Consider the following 20,589-nt stretch of genomic DNA (forward strand, 5'->3'; position numbering starts at 1 on the left):
TAGGGAAGGGAAGGGAACGAAGCGACCAAACAGTAAGCAAGCTTAGACCAGTGACCTACAATATTCAAGGTTAATTGAATTTTCTGCCTCATAATCATTACCCTTGGGTAGGAAAGTAGGAGAGAAGCTTTATTTTACTTCAGCCTGGAGTCAGTCTCAGGGACTATGACATGGTACACTGATTAGCCCCTGATTAGAGGGGCTAACCTGTAGAAAAAAACCCAGCCATTAGGCCTATCTTAGTCAATTCAGTGTACCTGGATGACTTGCTGTTTTTAAGCATGAGCTACATGGGTCTTGAAAAAGAGAGCAAAACAATGATGACTTTCTCAGATTTTGGACCCTTTGCTATAAACTTGGAGCTGGCTATAGTCTTCTGAGAAGATAGAGGTGAAAGGGAGCAGCAGCAGAGAGAGTGGGTAGCTGCTGTCCAAAAGCACAAGCTCCAGGGATGGAGAAGGCTAAATCCAGAGGGGGTTGTCTGGAAGAAGCAAGAGCTGAGCAAGTTGTCTGTCCTAAGACCTCAAAGGAAGGACTTGGCACTAGGGGTGGGGATGGTCTCAGTCTCTACTCTAGCTTAACTCTGCATTGAACTGCCTTCTAGCTTAATGACCTTTCTACCTCTCAGCTTCCCTTTGTAATGCCCTCTAAGGGCATGTGTGCTGAGGTCTAGCAGGTTCAGGAACGCAGACAGCGTAAAAGCTCTTTATCTCATTCCTTTATCTTCTCAGGGCCTTGGCATGAGTAAGCTGAGCTGCCAAGTGTGAATCAATTACTGGGGTGTAGTGAGTGCCTGTGTTCACAGCTTTAGGTGACAAAGAGAGGAGGAGGGTCAGTCCTGCTAGCAGAAGGGCTCCTGATTTCTTAACCTCAGCATCTTCCATGCTATTTTACATTTTCTTTGAAGGAAGGGAACCCCTTAGAGCTCCTATCCCAGGAGCCCACTTTTCTTGCTTTGTTGTAAACCAACAAAATCTGTTCCAAGAACAGCTGAGGTTGCAACTCGAAAAGCAGCCAGCTCATTCTGTGGGTGAGATGGGGAAGTTCATTCTGGGAGAAACCACAGCGGCAGCAGCTAGACAAGAAAGGATGAGACATCTGGCAGCTCCAGGAAGCCAGGTGACTTTGTTGTGCCTAGGGTAAAGGTAAGATCCTGAGGAGGAGGTCAGAGTTCAGAATTGGTGAGAGGAGTGCTCAGCCTGGGTTTCACTGAATCCTTCCTAAATACAATTTCTTGCCCTGGATAACACTTCTCAGCCAGAGGCCATATGCCCTCCTTTTTTGTGGGCCCCTAAGATATTCCAAGGGGGCCACAGGTGAAAATAGCATATAAATGGGGGGGAGGTACAGCACCAAAACAGAAGTCCAACCAGTAGGATAGGGAGGGGTGGGCACCAGAAACAAATAGGCAGGAAGGGGGTAGTGGTTAAAACCATTGCTCTAAAACACCCTGTTCTACACTCCAACCAAAGCAAGAAGATAGAATTACCTGCTGCCAACTCTATGAATTCTGATGCCAGGCCAGAACTTCAAGATCCTTGCTCCAGTCAGAGAACTGACACTGCTCCACACCACATGGTGGGTCATGCGAAGAACATGCCAGGGTCAAGACATACATTCAGTCTGAGGTCTGGAGGTCACTGTGCTGGGATGGTGGTGGCACAAAGTGTTCTATCAACACAGATGGCCTAAACCAGGCTCAACAAGCGCAACTGAGACCCTATGATTTGAATCTTCAAACTTGCTGGGTTTTTTTGTTTGTTTTTGTTTTTTTTTTATGAGAGAATAGCAGGGCTAGGTCAGACTTCTTGAGATATCAATGAGGATGCTTTAAGAGCAAGGCGTTCTCATCCCAGTGTGGATTGCTGGTATTCAATGAGTCCCAGGGTAAAATAACCTGAGTTGGACCTGAATAAAAGCAAAGCCTTCTCATTGCAAGGCCCCTTTTAAGGAAAGGTGGCTCTGAGAAATAGTGCTACTTCTTGCTACTGACTGCATTTTGGTTGTATTTTCTCAGCTATTGCTGAATATCTCAGTGGACCAGTCATGCTGCAGCTGCAGAATTACTGAAAACTTAGCCAAGCTTGTTAGAAAAAGCCTCATAATTATGTATTTGTCTTATTCTCTTCTCTCTCTCTCTCTTTCTCTCTCTCTCTCTCTCTCTCACTCTCTCTCATATACAACTATGATTCTCATAATTGCCAGATAATTTGGAAAGAAATCCAGAATTTGGGGGCAAACAGACTTCCTCTGTGTTCAACACTATGAATGGTTTGACAAAGCACTTGACTTTGGAATTTTTTCCAAATGCACATGTTATTTGACAAATCTTGGAATTTCTCATTTGCAGGGAGTCATTTGGATGACAGGGGGTCAAAGTCTGGCAAGCTGGTCTTACATTTTTTTAACCCTCTGGTTACTCTCTCCTTTCCCTCCTCCTAGCAGAAAACTCTTTATTGACCCACAACAATGAATACAGCCAATGTGGAGATGGAAACTTGCATAAATGCCTGAGGTACTTTTTCTGAGTCCTGGCACATATGGTCTCCTTGATTCTTCTACCGGGTCACTTGTGTCCCTTAGGAGGTGAGGTGGTGACAAAAAGAGCAAAGGCTCTGTGAAGGAGACAGAACAGGATGAACATGAAGTATGGAGTCAAGGCCACTTGTGGATTGTGACCTTAGGCCTGTTCCTAAATCTAGCTGAACTTTCTTTGTTTTGCAGTCTTTTTTTTTTTTTTTTTGGTTTTTGGGTCACACCCAACAGCACTCAGGGGTTACTCCTGGCTCTACACTCAGAAATCGCTCCTGGCAGGCTTGGGGGAACCATATGGGATGCTGGGATTCAAACCACCGTCCTTCTGCATGCAATGCAAACGCCTTGCCTCCATGCTATCTCTCCGGCCCCTGTATTGCAATCTTAAAATGACACTGGGGAAGGAGCTGGTTGAGGTGGGAAATGGAGTATGATGTCATTGCAATAGACATTAGACCTTTGAATACCTTGGCATTGCTATTAAAATAAAAAAGAAACAATAATTTGACAAAGTATATTTTATTCAATTAACTTAGAATCTTTTTTGTTTGTTTTTGTTTTTGGGTCACACCCAGCAGCACTCAGGGGTTACTCCTGGCTTCACGCTCAGAAATCACTCCTGGCAGGCTCAGGGGACCAAATGGGATGCGAACCACCCTCCTTCTGCATGCAAGGCAAATGCTTTACCTCCATGCCATCTCTCCGGTCCCAATTTAGAGTCTTAATGTCTCTCAAAACATAATTGGTTCTCTCTAATCTTAGAACTATTGGAGCTAATTGTAGCTTCTGACTCTTCCCTGAATCCTTAGTGACTGCACTCAGTTGGCAGGTAAGGGGTGAAGGGTTGACAAGAAGTGTCCTATATTTCTGACTGGAATCCTGGTTCCCCAGAGCACACCTAGCCACTCAGCTCCTAGTGTCCTAGCTAGAATTATACAGGTCATTCCTGTTCTTTTTTTTCTGAAAATTCCACTCACTACAGCAGACAGAATTCTGCAGTAGGCCTCCAGGGCCTGTGCTCTTGCTCTGTGGTCCCACTGGTGGCACAAATTTACCATTACAAATGCTGCCTTTCTCAGCACTAAGCACAAATAACCTCACTGGAACAACAGCACTCAGTGCAGAAGAAGGAGGGTGCCCAACAGATGGTGGTGAGGTGACTCACTGTGTAAATACTGAGGCCTACAAAAGTGGGACAAACCCTAAGTCTCCCAACAGCCAATGTCCAGCAGTAGAGGGAAAAGGACAAGAGAGGAAAAGGAAGATGTATATGGTTAGTTAGTGCATCTGAAGGACTTTCCTTAAGAACTACAAATTCTGAGCCATTAGCCCCCTCTGAACTAGGACTTCCTCAGTTGGCCCAGCTTAAGAGTCACCTGGACAGTTTCTCAGACAAACTACTGGGAACCTTCCCTAGAGTTTCTGGCTCAGTGTGTCTCAGCTGGAGCCCAAGAATTTGTATTTTGTACAGGCTCCCAAGTGATGCTGAGGCTGATAGTCTAAAGCTCTACAGAGCCTACCTGGGACGAAAGGGCCTATTTGCACAGGCCTGTGCAGTTCTCACTTTCATTGCTACCTTCCCTTTTCCACAAACGTATTAGTCCCATTCTTAGAGCATCTAGCTTGTGAGTTAAAAACTACAGAACAACTCAGTTCCTTCCTGTCAGTATTCCAATTCTGCTAATCATGAGAGTGGGCAACTACTTAATTTTGGCTGCTTGATTCAAGCCCCAATTATCATTTGCCCCCCACCCCCACCCCAAAGGTGGTAGACAGCCCAAAAATCGACTGTATTTTTGCATAAACAAGATGATCCAATAATAAAGCTGGTAGTTACAATTACATCTGATTTAGAGAAAGTTGTCATTCTCAACTTCTTTCTGTCACTGGTAGTCTTTCAGTATATTTACTTTTCTGTCCCTGGTCTAAAATACGTGTTGGCAGTTGCCTCTGACCATTGCCTGCTGCTACTTCCTCCCTGCAGCTATATCCTATAAACTTTGTAGTCTTACTTGTACTTGCCTATTGTGATCAGGCTTCTCTCTCTCTCTCTCTCTCTCTCTCTCTCTCTCTCTTTCTCTCTCTTTCTGAGAAAAGTGTCCCTTCATGAGTGGGGATGGGTATTGGATATAGATATAGCTCAGAGAATACTGTTATTTGTCTGGGGGGGGGTACACCCAGTGACGCTCAGGGTCAGTGACTCCTGGCTATGTGCTCAGAAATTGCCCCTGGCTTGGGGAAGCCAGGGATTGAATCCAGGTCTGTCCGGAGTTGGCCATGTGAAAGGCAAATGCCCTACCACTTGTGCCACCAATCCAGCCCCTCTGAGTCTGATTTTTTTTTTTTTTTTTTGGATTTTGGGCCACACCCAGCATTGCTCAGGGGTTACTCCTGGCTGTCTGCTCAGAAATAGCTCCTGGCAGGCATGGGGGACCATATGGGACACCGGGATTTGGTCCTGGATTGGCTGCTTGCAAGGCAAACGCCGCTGTGCTATCTCTCCGGGCCCTGAGTCTGATTTCTTAAGCAAGTCATTCCCTCTCTGAGAGCTTCAGTTTCCCTCTCTGTAAATGATCTTATGAACCTTTATGTGCCCAAACAGTCTGATTCTGTTATTATTGACCAGAGCAATGATGCCTGTGGCCCATCATTTCTTAAGTGAGGATTAAGAACTTTTTAAAAAAAAGTAATCAACTAGTTTTACAAGGTAGATGTTTATTAAGACATTTATTGCTAGTTTAATTAATTGAAAGCTCTTGGGGACATTTTTCAAAGTAAATGGGAACTGGAACTAAGTAGAATCCATTCAATTCTAGTAAAAGCCTCTAGTAGGTCTGAAGCAGTAGAGACCATTATGTGAAACTATAATTCTTCCATAAGACTGGTCATTTTACATTCCATTAAGAGTGATGGGAAAATTCCGTTAGATCATCTATTGTTTCTATAAGTTTTGCAGAATCTTCTCAGAAGAGCTATACCTCTCTCTCCTCCGTGCCCTCAATTCACTATTTCCTATAACCCAAATGTCAAGATCAGGGCTTTATTTTGAGGCAAGAGCTATCTGTCGTCTGAACTTGTGAGCTATGTGAGGGATTTCCTAGAAATCCCCCTGGAACTATAAATAATTCTTGGTTTTGGAAATGTTTTTTATTGGTTGTGTGTGTGTTTGTGTGTGTGTAGGGAGGTCACTTTGAGCTATGTCTAGCAGTGGTTATGAGTTACTCCTGGCTTTACACTCAGGAATCACTCCCTGGTAGTTCTTGGGGACCTTGGGTGCTGGGATTTGAACCAGGGTTGGCAGGATGCGAGGCAACTGCCTAGCCTGGTACTATTTTCTCTGATCCAGAAATGAACTTCCTATGTGCCAGGAATGTGGGTGGTGATGATCAGGTTCCTAGCGCATGAGAGAAGCATGGTCTTGGTCCCTAAGGGCCAAGATAAAGGGAACAACAGGAGGCCATACTTCTGGAAATGTTCCAGTGATCTTCCTAAAGGCCCTGAGCCTGAAAAGTAGGAATAAGTGCAGAGGAGGCCATGAGGCCTCTGGCTTATCCCTATTATCTCTGTACTTCCCCACAGTGGGGGCTATCAATGTTGATACCAAAGTTCTCTAGGAGTCATTAAACCAACACTCTAGAGATGTCACCACTGAAAAATCTTGACCATCTGCTACTCACTGAACATTGTACTCTTTGGCAGTCAAACAATAGAGGACAAATCATGGGGAAAAACACGTAATACCTGCCAATGGTCTTCTTCAGGCAAGAAATCTCAACTGTTCTTAGGACTGGGGGGATACAGGCAGGACTCAGAAACATCTGAAAAGTGACTTGGGAGACACCAGATTTCTTTCCTCTAATATCAAGGCATTCACTCACTGTAGCCCACAACTGCCTTCCTGTGTTCATGTCCTCTACAAGGAGAGAGGGAATTGTGGTTTACATACATGGTGCATATGATCCTTAGAAAGTTTTTATCAGTTAGGGGCTGGAGAGAAATCATGGAGGTAAGGCATTTGCTATACATGCAGAAGGATGGTGGTTTGAATCCCGGCATCCCATATGGTCCCTGGAGACTGCCAGGAGTGATTTCTGAGCATTGAGACAGGAGTAATCCCTGAGCGCTGCCAGGTCTGACCCAAAAACCAAAAGTTTATATTAACTTCTAGATGAAAGTGACCAGACTGAGGAGTAGCAATAGCTTATCTGACAAGTGAGCTCTTCTCTACTGAGTCTTACTACCCAGTGAGATGAATGGAGGAAAGACCAGATAAGAGCCATGATGGTGCATGTGGGGTTATTGCTGATGTTCACATCCCTGTGTAAAGCAGAATGTATTTTATCCCAGAAATTCTTTTCAGGATTGGCCTCTCAAGTCCTACCTTTTGTCTAGTTTGTTGATCGAACCTCATAGGTAGAATGAGATAAGGGGCTTCTAGCCTAAATATCTTGGGTATTAGAAAGGTGCTGGCAGTACAGCCAGGCTCAGTCACTGCTTAGGCCATGACATAGAGTCATATGTCAAAAAAGGTCTCTAGACAGAATCTTATCATTGGAAAATGTATTGAAAGTATAATACTGGGGGCCAGAGAGATAGCATGCCTTGCAGCAGAAGGATGGCGGTTCGAATCTCGGCATCCCATATGGTCCCCTGAGCCTGCCAGGAGTGATTTCTAAGCGGAGAGACAAGAGTAACCCCTGAGCACTGCTGGGTGTGACCCAAAAACCAAAAAAAAAAAAAAAAAGTTTAATACTGTTTGAGAAATAACTACACCAACAACTATCATGACAATGGTAGTGAGTGAGAGATAGAATGCCTGTCTCAAAGACAGGCAGGGGAGGGGCTGGCGAGGTGGTGCTAGAGGTAAGGTGTCTGCCTTGCAAGCGCTAGTCAAGGAACGGACTGCAGTTCGATCCCCGGCATTCCATATGGTCCCCCCAAGCCAGGGGCGATTTCTGAGTGCGTAGCCAGGAGTAACCCCTGAGCATCAAACGGGTGTGGCCCAAACAAAACAAAACAAAACAAAACAAACAAAAAGACAGGCAGGGAGGGGAAAGAGGGAAATGAGGGGCATTGGTGGCAGGCAGGTTGCATTGGTAAAAGGGAGGGGTGTATATTTTATGACTGAAACCCAACTACAAACTATATAACTATGTAACATATGGTGCTTCAATAAAGATATTAAAAAAATAGATGGTTGACCATGCTTCAAAAAAAATTCAATACTGAAAAAAAATAAACCAATACCAAATAATTACATTGGCTCAATGTTGATTTGAATCTCATAGCAAAGCTCTTTTTAGGGAGCTGAAATTGAAAAACCTTTCCACGTTCATGTGAAATAAAATCTTGGGTGGTTTTATTTTTTTAAATTACTGGAATTAGGGCCCGGAGAGATAGCACAGCGGTGTTTGCCTTGCAAACAGCCGATCCAGGACCAAAGGTGGTTGGTTCGAATCCCAGTGTCCCATATGGTCCCCCGCGCCTGCCAGGAGCTATTTCTGAGCAGACAGCCAGGAATAACCCCTGAGCAGCACCGGGTGTGGCCCAAAAACCAAAAAAAAAAAAAAAAAATTACTGGAATTAGGAGGCATTTTTCCTAGCTTGGGGGGTGCTGCGAGGTTTGGCAGGCCTCCAGCCGTTCCCCTGCTTCCCCCTGGACTCTAGGCCTGGCCTGAGTGCCACCTCGGGTGGCCTGCCGTGGGTTCTGGGGGGACCCTATTAGGGGTCTCCAGGCTTCCCCCCAGTCCTTACTCTAGGGAGGAGGAGCACAGGGAGGGGCTGGGCAGATAGCTGGCTTCCAGCGTTTTGATCCTGGAGGCCTGCTCTTCTCAGGTATTGGGTTGGGGGACACCCTATACCGGAGGCATTTTCCCTAGCTTGGGGGGGGGTGCTTCGAGGCTTGGAAGGCCTCCAGCTGTTCCCCTATTTCCCCCCCTACTCCAGGCCTTCCCTGGTTGCCGGCCCAGGTGGACTCTATCATGATCTTCAGGCTTTCCCCCTTTCTCTCCCAACACTAAGGGGGGGGACACATGGGGTGGATGGCGGGCTGATGCAGCACTGGTGTATGTCGGGACATTATGTCGTGACAACCAATGGAATTTTTTCTCTCTCATTGGTCTCCACTTCAAAAACCGTGTGGGGGCTAGTGCCCTGCACGTACCATATATATTTGAAATAAAAATGAGGGATGGACTCTCAGTTTGGGAAGAGACCAGTTCAGGTGGGGGTACCATATATTTTCAAAATAAAAATGAGAGAATGGATTCTCAGGCTGGGAAGAGGCCAGTACTCTTTACCTACTTGTTTACTCCCAGCGACCTCTTGGCCTCTTCCTTTTCTCATTTTGTAACTGTGGTTGATACCATACTAGGTTTTTGATTAATTCCCATAAACGGTGACAATTGAATCCACTGTCTTATGTTAGATTGTTTATTTTCCCCACTTTTTATCTTTTCTCCTGTTTGTGAACTGTTCAATAAGGTATTTTGGTGAAAGAGTCCCTCTCTATTTTTCCTTCCCTTTGTAATTTGTTAAATAAGGAAGTTTGTAGAAGTGTCCCTCCATTTAACGTTTATATAAGAATCAAGTCAATTGGATTGTTGGACTTGTTCTAGCATCCCCATAGGCTCCAATCTCGCCATGTGATACTGTTCTTCCTTTGCATAGGCACATTAAAATGGGAAATTATATACAAACATATTCTTATCTTATAAAGATGGGAACACACAAATTTTCTTAAACGGTGACAATTGTGTCCACTGTCTTAAGTTAGATTGTTTATTTTCCCCACTTTTTATCTTTCTTTCTCTTTGTGAACTGTTCAATAAGGAACTTTGGTGAAAGAGTCCCTCAGTTTAATGCTTATGTTTGAACTAGGTCACGGGATTGTTGGACTTGTTTGGCGACCCCCTTATGTGCTGATAATACTAGTTGGAATTATTCCTTGTTTGCATGGGCACATTAAAATGGAAAATACTATACATACAAATAAGTTCTTATCTAATAGAGATAGGAGCACACAAATCTTGTGGTGCAATGAAACCTTACACCCTGAACATTGACATGATGACCTGGCACAGGCCTCAGAGGTTTGAGCATTTTCCAGTCACCCCTGAACCAGGGAAACCATCTACGAAACATCCAAAGTTGTCTATGACATCACCTGGAAGCAATCCTCTACCAGGGAAGACCCTACTGCTGCTCTGACATCGATTTTCTCAAAAGAGTCTTCCCTTAACACTGAGAAGATTTAAACAACAACAACAACGACCTGCGTACTAGACAGGGCTTTCTGCATTGCCCTTCAATTGTGAGTTGAAATTAGACACCGCCCCGCACCATCCAGACTTCAATGTAGGATATACAGATTCCAGGATTTTCAATACAGAAACATGATACCAACAACAGAGACTGTGAAAAATATAACTGTATGGGCACTACAGACAATGACTGGGATTGGACAAACTAGTTTGCCTGGAGCCTAGAAATGGTCTTATGTCAGGAAACTTCAAGGGTAGGGTCTCTGTGTACTTAGGCCAAAGTTTTTCCTTTCCATGACCCCCATACTTTGGTGGGCCCATGCAAACGATAATTGCCACTCACATTGTTTTTACAGTGCTCCTTTGACTCTAAACCTTTAAGAAACCACTAGTAAACTAGTAAAATGGAACTGCATATATGCTTTTAGTTACACTAGTATTCTGGGGGATAAAGGAGGGAGATAAGGGATATATACTTGGGAACAGGGATGAAGGGAGGACAACACTGGTAGTGGAAAGGCCCTCATTTATTGTCACTGTGTACCTTAAATATCACTGTGAAGATTTGTGAAAAAAAAAATTAAAAATGCCTCTAAAAAATTACTGGAATTATCAAATGCCTTGGCCATCTTTTTAGTGATTTCTTCTTTTCCTCAATTTTTCTGATGTTTTGCCAATTCTTCTAAAAATGTGCCATGAAACTTGATCAAAGGACCCAGGACTTTATTTGGAATTAGTATCTCAGATCAAGGAGTATTTGACAAAAGACTGGATACCCAAATGCCCATAGCAAGTCACTTTATAGCATTTAACATATAGAATGCTTGTAAGAAGTATGTTCAGGATCAGCATCCAAAGGAAAGAGTAGGGGGCCGGGCGGTGGCGCTAAAGGTAAGGTGTCTGCCTTGCCAGCACTAGCCTAGGACGGACCGCGGTTCGATCCCCCGGTGTCCCATATGGTCCCCCAAGCCAGGAGCGACTTCTGAGCGCATAGCCAGGAGTAACCCCTGAGCGTCAAATGGGTGTGGCCCAAAAACCAAAGGAAAGAGTAGAAGAAGCTGACTGGGCAGTGGGAGAATCGTATTCATGAAGCAGGTCTTATGTTCATTTGGCTGAACCATAGGGAGCTCTAAAGCTAGAATGGCCCTTTAGTGTTGTTCAAGCTGAACCAAAGGAGTCAGGTGTTTTATACTTTTCTGTCTCAAGTAGCCATGGCTTTTGAACCACTGCCAATATCCCTTGAAGTGAGATCTGGGTAGGATAGAAATCATTATATCACTATGGACACAGACCAAATAAACACTTTGATTTCTAGTGTCAATCATGTATAAAGCAGTCTAAGACATTTATATCTAAAACTAACAAAAATTCCATAAGGGAGGTTTCTGTTAACTCTATTTTACAAAAATAAAGTGACATGTTTGAGGTCCACATTATCAGACTGGCGGACTCAAACCCAGGCCTGCCTGCTTTCAAAATTCAGCATCCTTCCATTATGCTAAAATGGCATTTTCTAACATGGTTCCTGCAGAAGTAATCTACAGCTCCATTGTTCTAGACAGTTTTGGGTTAGATTTATAATCCCATTAATATGTCTAAAAGTACAGCAAAGACCAATTCTTTCTTTTTTATTTTTTAATTTTGGGTCACACTGGTAGTGCTTGAGAATTACTCCTCTATCTCTGTACTCAGGAATCACCCCTTGTAGTGCCAGGGGGACCATATGGGATGCTGGGTTTCGAACCTGAGTCACATGCAAGGCAAGCACCTACTCTCTGTGCTATCCCTCCAGCCCTGCAAAGACTATTTCGTGTGTGTTTATGAATTTTTTTTGGGGGGGTTGGGTTTTGGGTCATATCCGGCAGTACTCAGGGGTTACTCCTGGCTCTATGCTCAGAAGTCGCCCCTGGCAGGCACAGGGGACCATATGGGATGCTGGGATTCGAACCACCGTCCTTCTGCAAGAAAGACAAACGCCTTACCCCCAGGCTATCTCTCCGCCCTGTGTTTATGAATTCTTTGGATGTCTTAGATACTACTACTATTGCTCGCTTCAATCAGAAGCACACTCTCTTTGGAAAAGCACATACTAGAGATGCTGAATTTCTCCACAAGGACAACTAATAGAAAACCAGGAACAGGGCCTGGAGAGATAGCACAGCGGCGTTTGCCTTGCAAGCAGCCGATCCAGGACCAAAGGTGGTTGGTTCGAATCCCGGTGTCCCATATGGTCCCCCGTGCCTGCCAGGAGCTATTTCTGAGCAGACAGCCAGGAGTAACCCCTGAGCACAGCTGGGTGTGGCCCAAAAACCAAAAAAAAAAAAAAAGAAAACCAGGAACAAACAGCAACATTTGAAGACAATGAAAAAGAACAGCATTTAAAGACAAATTTCTTACTTTTTTTTCTTTTAGATTAAAAACATTTTATTTTAAACTCTATTTATTTATTGATTGATTGGTTTTTGGGCCACACCTTGCGGTGGTCAGGGATCACTTCTGGCTCTGCACTCAGAAATCACGCCTGGCAGGCTGTGGACCATATGGGATATCAGGAATTGAACCGCTTTGCTATCTCTCCGGCCCCTAAAATTTTTTTTAAAAATTTTTATAAATGTCTAAATTCTGGATATTATAGATCAGGCAATCATTTCAAAATTGTCTGACTGGGGAGGGGAGACAGGATCTAGGGGAAATATGATATTTTTCTATATACAAGGCTATAATCAATCTTGTGATTTTATAGGTTGCCACACCTGGATGTTCTTAGAAGTTACACTTGGTTCTGTACACAAAGAATCACTTCTGGCAGGCTTAGGGAACCGATGATATGTAAAGGGTTAAATCTGGATCAGCTGCATGCAAGGCAAGAGCCCTACCTGCTGTACTATCTCTGACCCCAATCTTGTTCTTTCTTCATACACTCCAGATATCCTTACTTTTCACTATTCACTATTCACTAGGCCTGAGGAAATCATTGGCATATGACAAGAAAATAATCTTCAACAAAATGGTATACTACTATTTGGTTCTGTGAGATCTTCTTCCCAGGTAGCATCTCCTATGTTGTTATCTGGGGTGTTCTTTTTTGGTTTATTAAATATCTCACTTAGAAAAGGATCAAACTCTGGCATCTATGTAACTGCAGTCAGTTGAACTTGCTGTGGGCAACTTTCTTAGTGTCCTTAAGTCTTTCTTTTTTTTTTTTTTTTTTTGGTTTTTCGAGCCACACCCATTTGATGCTCAGGGGTTACTCCTGGCTAAGTGCTCAGAAATTGCCCCTGGCTTGGGGGGACCATATGGGACGCCAGGGGATCGAACTGCGGTCCGTTCCTTGGCTAGCGCTTGCAAGGCAGACACCTTACCTCTAGCGCCACCTCGCCGGCCCAGTGTCCTTAAGTCTTACCTGCAATTTCAGAGTTATTATGAGACCCTTTTTGGTTATAACTATTCTTTATTTTGAGAGAGAATACAGGTGTGGAATGATGGGATGATACACTTAACTTTCTATCAATCAGAGAATGAATTTACCTTTGGGGGAGGGAATAATCTTTCCGTTTTTTTTTTGGGGGGGTCACACCCAGCAGTGGTCAGGGGTTACTCCTGGCTCTACACTCAGAAATCGCTCCTGGCAGGCTTGGGGGACCATATGGGATGCTGGGATTCGAACCACCATCCTTCTGCATGGAAGGCAAACACTCTATCTCCATGCTATCTCTCCAACCCCGGGAATAATCTTTCAAAATAACAATGGAATGAAATATCTCTATATATCTCTGTATTTCATACAGCTCTGTATGAAATCTAGAGATGGCCTAATGGGAATAAAACTCAGAAAGGCATCGCAAGTGAAATTATTTACAAACTGGTCTTAGAGGTTGAGTATAGCTACACCAAGTACAGGACTGAATAGGGCATATGATTTAAGGAGCCAAACTCAGCGTCTTTTGAACTATCTCTCTGATTACACAATAAAAGGTTTTTTTTTTTTTTTCTTTTAGAGAGGGTAAGAAATGAAGGCTTGGCAGTGCTCAGGTGCTATTCATTTACTCAGGACTGAATGTGAGTAGTGCTTAAGGCACTATAAACAGTTTTAGGGATTGGATAGCATGTAAGGTAAATGCCTTGAATATCCTGATCTCCTCCCTTTACTCTCTGACTCCAGAAAAAAAATTTTATTAACTGTTTAATATTAAGAAGCAGAGTGAGTGAGAAATAGTTCAGTGAACTATTTCAGCTCAGCAAGGAGGCTGAAATGTTGAAGATGATCAGTAAATTGAGCATTAGCACAATGACTTTGGTGAATGGGTCATTAATTCCTTTAAGGCTTTGACTAGTGAATTAATTAAGGAAATAATTAAAATTTCTTGGATCAGTCAGTACACTGATTTATTTTTAGAGCTTATTGTTTTGGCAAATTTTGTCTTTTAAAAACGATACTTGCTAGAATACATTTCCTTGTAAGTACCGAGGTTGAATTCAGTTAGCAAGCATAGAAATCAGCAAGGGGAATGTGACAGAATGGTAGAAAATACATCTTGCATGTGTGAGGGGTATTGGACCCAGTTCCTGGCACCACCACCATAAACACACCAACAAAAATTCCAATAGAAGACACATTACTGGGCCCGGAGAGATAGCACAGCGGCGTTTGCCTTGCAAGCAGCCGATCCAGGACCAAAGGTGGTTGGTTTGAATCCCGGTGTCCCATATGGTCCCCCGTGCCTGCCAGGAGCTATTTCTGAGCAGACAGCCAGGAGTAACCCCTGAGCACCTCCGGGTGTGGCCCAAAAACAAAAAAAAAAGGAAAAGAAACCCAACACATTCCTATAGGGGTCAAAGTGATATACAGTGGGTAGGATGCTTGCCTGGCAGCAGCTGATCTGGATTTAATCCCAGCACCACATATGGTCCCCCAAACTATCACCCCCAGGAGTGATCCTCGAGTTCAGAACCAGGACTAAGCCCTAAACACTGCCTAGTATGGACCCAAAAGCAAAACAGAAATTGTTTCCACAGAGACAGAAATTTCTTTAGAGTAAGTTTTAGATTTAGTTTTAGTCTGGGTTGAAAGGTTATTTTAATCTTTTTGGTATGCTTAATCCTTCAAACTGCATACTCTTAACTATATGAATCAAGACTGAACAAAGGCAGTAAAAATCAAAGCAAATACTATTCCAACTACCCTGTTTCTAGACTGGTCAATAGAACGGCAACCAAATAGGTTGCTTGCTAATGGGTCCCAACTCTGTGTCAGCACTGATTTTTTTCCAGTTACTCTTACATTTTTTAAAATTAAATTTACTTTTTAAAAATTATTTTTAATTTAAACAAGGCTGTTCATACTATAGTTTTTTTCTACAGATAGTTGCTCATGATTGAGTTAGTCATACAATGTACATACAATCTTCACCAGCGTGCATTTTCTACCACCAATGTCAACAGTTTTCCTCTCACCCTCCCTCCTATGCTCCCCCACTTGCCTCTGGGGTAGGCATTTTATTTCACACACACTTTCTCTTCTTTTTTGACACTGTGGTTTGCAATACTGTTAATGAAGAGGTGCCATGCATGTCTCTTTCACAGTAGACCCTTCTTTAACTGCACTCTGCTTTTTGTGGCAAGCTTCTGACTATGGACTGGTTCTCCTAATCCTTATCTCAATTATCTCTGTACCATTCCCACACTGTCTTTTATTATCCTTTTATTCCATACATGAGTGAGATTATTCTATGCTTATCACTCTCCCTCTGACTCATTTCACTCAGCATAATAATCTCCATGTTCATCCATATATAAGCAAATTTCATTTTATTTTTCAGCTGTATAGTATTCCATTGTATAGATGTACCACAGTCTCTTTACCACTTATCGACACCTGGGTTGCTTCCAAATTTCAGCTATAGTAAGTAGTGCTGCAATGAACATAAGAGTACAGAGGGCATTTTTGTATTGCGTTTTTGTGTTCCGAGGTTATATCCCTATGAGTCAGCACTAATTTTTACTCTAGGCTGTGAGTAGCTTTCACATCTTGAGGCAATTCTGGCCATAGGAAAATAATTTGAACATTTAACAGGAATTTGGAAGGCATATTTTTAACCTCTAAGATTTTTATTCAAGACATCTATTAAGTAAATTACTGATGCCCATATTTACTATCAAATTAGCCATGGCAGCTGCAAAATGTTTTTACTTTAAGTTGAATCTCAAAAACTTCATTTCCATTTTCTCGAGTTTAAAGATATTATTAGAAAAACCCTGGGCTGGGGCCGGAGATATAGCACAGCAGGACCTAAGGTGGTTGGTTTGAATCCCGGTGTCCCACATGGTCCCCGGTGCCTGCCAGGAGCTATTTCTGAGCAGATAGCCAGGAGCAACCCTGAGCACAGCCGGGCATGGCCCAAAAACCAAAAACAAAAAAGCAAAAAAAAAAAAAAAACCCTGGGCTGGATGGATAGCACAGCGGTAGGGTGTTTGCCCTGTATGCTTAAGGATGGTGGTTTGAATCCCGGCATCCCATATAGTCCCCTGAGCCTGCTGGGGGCGATTTCTGAGCCTAGAGCCAGGAGTAGCCCTTGAGCGCTTCTGGGTGTGACCCAAAAACCAAAAAAGAAAAACCCAGGATGGTTGCTAGGGGGTGAGAGGAAAGGCAGGAAGAGAATGATCTCTAGGGTCACATTTGGCCAGTCCTGCCAGACTCTTCTCTGGCTCAGCAGTGTCAGGGCCACCAGAGCTATGCTGGTGGTACTAAGGGGCCTATTTGTGCCAGGAACAAAACACAGGGCTTCCAATGTTCCAGTCCTTTGAGCTATTTTCCTGATTAATGGGGGACCATTTCTATCTTTGGTTCTTCTAACTATCCTCAATATTTTAAATTATCAATTTCTGACCTGTCATCAGGGTATTGCCTATATGCTTTTTTATAAATTATTACTGCTAGAGATTTACAACTTAACAATTTACAAAGGTCAAGAATATGGAATTCTAACTAATATCTGAAGTGTCGATAGTCTCAAAGAGAGGAATTGGTCATATTTGTACCATTCTTCTACAATTCTTCTAGACAGAGATCCAGTACACGGGCTACTGCTGAGATATAGACATTTCCAAATGTAGCAACACTGAAACTCATTATGAGTTTTAACAACTTGCTTTTCAGAGTCCATGGGGATTTGATGATCTAAATTTAGGTCTGCTTAATGAAATTGCTTCGCTTTAGAAAACGAATTTTGTCAAGGGCTTTATATTCCTGGTATCCCTCAATTCATTTAACCTTACTCATCTGGAACAATGAAAGGGACAAAGGATAGGAGAAGGCCAAGGTATATAGTGCACCTTTAACTAAAAATATTTGTTTTCTGGGGGGGGAGCACTTAAGCCTCTTCCATGCAGATAAGTTTACTAAGCTATCTCTCTGGCCTGCTATCTTAATTTTAAATATTTACAATGAAAAATTTTGTATCTAACTTTAGTGTTTTAATATTAGTTCGCACAATTTCAGGGAAATGCATAATGTTGTTAGTTTTAACTGTTTTTATCTATCCTCGTGAATGTTTCTATGATGCTTTATTGTATCTTATGTAGCAATTTATTTTAAAACTATTACCTGCAGAAATGTTCTTTAATTTTGTTTAGAGAAGTTTATGGAAAGGAGCTCAGATATTCTAGACTTATTAACGGTGCTTGGTGTATAATGATGCTAAGAATGTTCAAACTATCGGTGTATCTGCAGAAAAGTTCTAATGCTTATGCTCAGAGAAGTCTAGGAAAAAATATTATGATAAGTATAAGAAATGGAAAAACTGATTTGGGGGGGGGTCATACCCGGCAGTGCTCAGGGGTTATTCCTGGCTCCAGGCTCAGAAATTGCTCCTGGCAGGCACGGGGGACCATATGGGACTCCGGGATTCGAACTGATGACCTCCTGCATGAAAGGCAAACACCTTACCTCCATGCTATCTCTCTGGCCCTAAAACTGTAAGAATTGTAAGAATAAGAATTGTATACAATTTAAACTTTGATGCTTTAAGTTCAGATATGGAGTTCCTCCTCTGATGGAGAACAGGAGAACAAAAGTTTTGTAACATTTGCTTTTGTTCGTTTGTTTAAAACAGAAAGGTGGAAATGTAGTCCTGCTACCAACTTCCTGTTTCCCTAACCTCTTTAGAGATGTTAATTTCACCTGGAGAATCAGACCCACCCACACCTGGGATGGGGCAGGCTATTTTAAATAAGGAATAAAAGAGGCTGCCTGGGAGAAGCACAGGAGGAGCAGAAAAAAGCAAAAGGCAGAGAGGGACAGCAGAACGTTTAGCAGAGAAGCAGTAAGGGAAGACAGAGAGAGCTCCTGAGAGAAAAACATGAGTTAGGCAGACATGGTGCAGAAACTCATGGTGGAGAAAAGCCATGAGGGAATAAAGCGAGATGACTCTGATAAAACTTTAACTGACTGCTTGTGAATTATTTCTCTGCCATTATCCTGCATCATCAGACCTGTCAGCCTAAAAGCTTAGAAACATGGTGCTTGGGTGGTACCCAACATATATATCTAATAAATACTATATATTTAATATATTTAATTTACACTTAACACATGTAGGGGATCAGGGATTTAAACTCACATCATCCAGACTTCCAAAGTATCTGCTGTATTAGCTTGAGTAAATAAATGAAGCTATCATATCTTGATAAATGAACTGGGAACATTTGAGAAGCAGAAAGGTGGCTCTTGGACCACTATGCCAGGAGAAGAGGACACCTGAGATATCATTGTCCTCATCTCTATCCCCAAAGTCCACCTGTCCCATCCAACATAACTATAATTGAAACCTTTTCCACAATCACACTAGCCCCACATTTTCCCTCCTGAACACAAGACAACCCCATCTCTCCTCTTGTTGCTTCTCCCACTGACGACCTTCAGATATAGCTTTCGTGTTTTCTATCACATTTAAAATTAAAGTGAAGAATATCCCAGAGGTCATATGCTAGGGTGTAAAGAGTGGCTCTGAGACTGAAGTTCCCATTTGAAAAATGGAGAGGATTAAAAATGTGTGTAAATAAAGTACCTAGGTAAGTTCAGACTATGGTTTTTGGGCCACACCCGGTAACGCTCAGGGGTTACTCCTGGCTATGCGCTCAGAAGTCGCTCCTGGCTTGGGGGACCATATGGGACACCGGGGGATCGAACCGCGGTCCGTCCAAGGCTAGCGCAGGCAAGGCAGGCACCTTACCTCTTGCGCCACCGCCCGGCCCCTCTTTTTCTATTAATACAAACACCTAACACTATCAGGAGGAACTATAAATTACAAGCTTATATTCATGCCATTCATATCACCATACTGCAAGAGAAGGAATTCTGCTGTTGCAGGATTCATCCATTCTGCCTTTGTTGAGTAGAGCTGCAGATTTGAGGCCCTCAAAAGTTTTGCTTTATAAGAGAGAGCAAGGGGATTGATTGAATGGGAAGAGGGAGACCTGAGAGTGGGTCACACCCGGCAGTGCTCAGGGGTTACTCCTGGCTCTATGCTCAGAAATCACTCCTGGCAGGCTCAGGGGACCATATGGGTTGCCGGGTTCGAACCACCGACCTTCTGCATGAAAGACAAATGCCTTACCTCCATGCTATCTCTCCGGTCCCTAGAAAGTAATTTGAATGTCCAACATGTTTTGAACTCTGTCAAGCAGTGAATATTCTCCATATATGTCCCTAAGAAATCATTTTCAGAAAGGCTGTACTGCATTTCAGTAGGTCTGGTCCTGGGTGTTTGTGTTTGTGTGTGTGCAAGAAGCTGATATTGTTTTTTGGTATCAGAATCATCTTGGTGGATATAGAATAGGAGAACTGCAGGATAAGACCAGGCAACAGTGCCTCTTTTTTGATTTTTGATTTTTATTTTGCCAGGGTTGTACCCAGCAGTGTTCAGGGTTTACTCCTGTCTCTGTGCACAAGGGTCACCCAAGAGGGCTCAGAGGACCATATGGGGTGCAGGGGATCCAACCTGCACCATCTGTGTGCTGGGCAAACATTTTACTTGCTGTATTTTCTTTATACCTCCAGGTAGAAGTATCTCTTAACTCAGATGGATTATTTAATGATAATGGCAAAATGTTGCTCATAATTTTTGATTGAGGTTCCTAAGTGATATTTAGTTATGAGTTTCTTTTGTGTTTTTGTTTGGGAGCCACACCTGACTCTGTATTCATAGATCACTTCTGGTGGGCTCAGGGGACAATATGTAGTGCCTGGGATAGAACCTTGTGTCAGTCACATGCAAAACAAATGTCTTAACCTCTGCATTATCTATCTAGCCCCTATATCTAGGCTTCTTTAATTGTGGCCAAGTGAGCAAGATCCATAAGCTAAAAGTCCCACTCTTAGCAAGCTTCAAGCTAAAAATATATTAGCTTTGTGATAGGTATATGTCTAAGTCCCAGCATCACATCACTTACCATCACCACCACCAATGAAAACGGCAACAAGAACAAGATGAGGAAAAAGGAAAGATTGTTTTAGAAAAAGGTTGGCCGCATGCAATACAATTGCCTTAAACCAGTTATACTACTTCACTGGCCCAAATACCTAATGTTTTTGGGATACACACAATGCTCAGTGTGCTCAATGTGTCCCTGGCTCTATGCTTAGAAATGACTCCTGGCAGGTGCGACCATATGAGATGCTGGAGATAGAACCTGGGTTGGTTGTGTGCAAGGCAAACACCTTACCTGCTCTGCTATTACTCTGGCCCCTTGAATACCTACTTTCTTTGGAAGGAGAGGTGGGGATAATACCCGG

General features: G+C 43.0%; 1 protein-coding gene across 4 annotated transcripts in view; it reads right to left on the bottom strand.

Annotated features, from left to right (window-relative positions):
• The window catches only part of FRMD5 (FERM domain containing 5), a 383,704-nt gene that overhangs the window by 66,699 nt on the left and 296,416 nt on the right, over window positions 1-20,589 (bottom strand). The window lies entirely within an intron of this gene.

Source organism: Suncus etruscus, chromosome 10 (genome assembly GCF_024139225.1).
Source record: "Suncus etruscus isolate mSunEtr1 chromosome 10, mSunEtr1.pri.cur, whole genome shotgun sequence".
Taxonomy (NCBI): Eukaryota; Metazoa; Chordata; class Mammalia; order Eulipotyphla; family Soricidae; genus Suncus; species Suncus etruscus.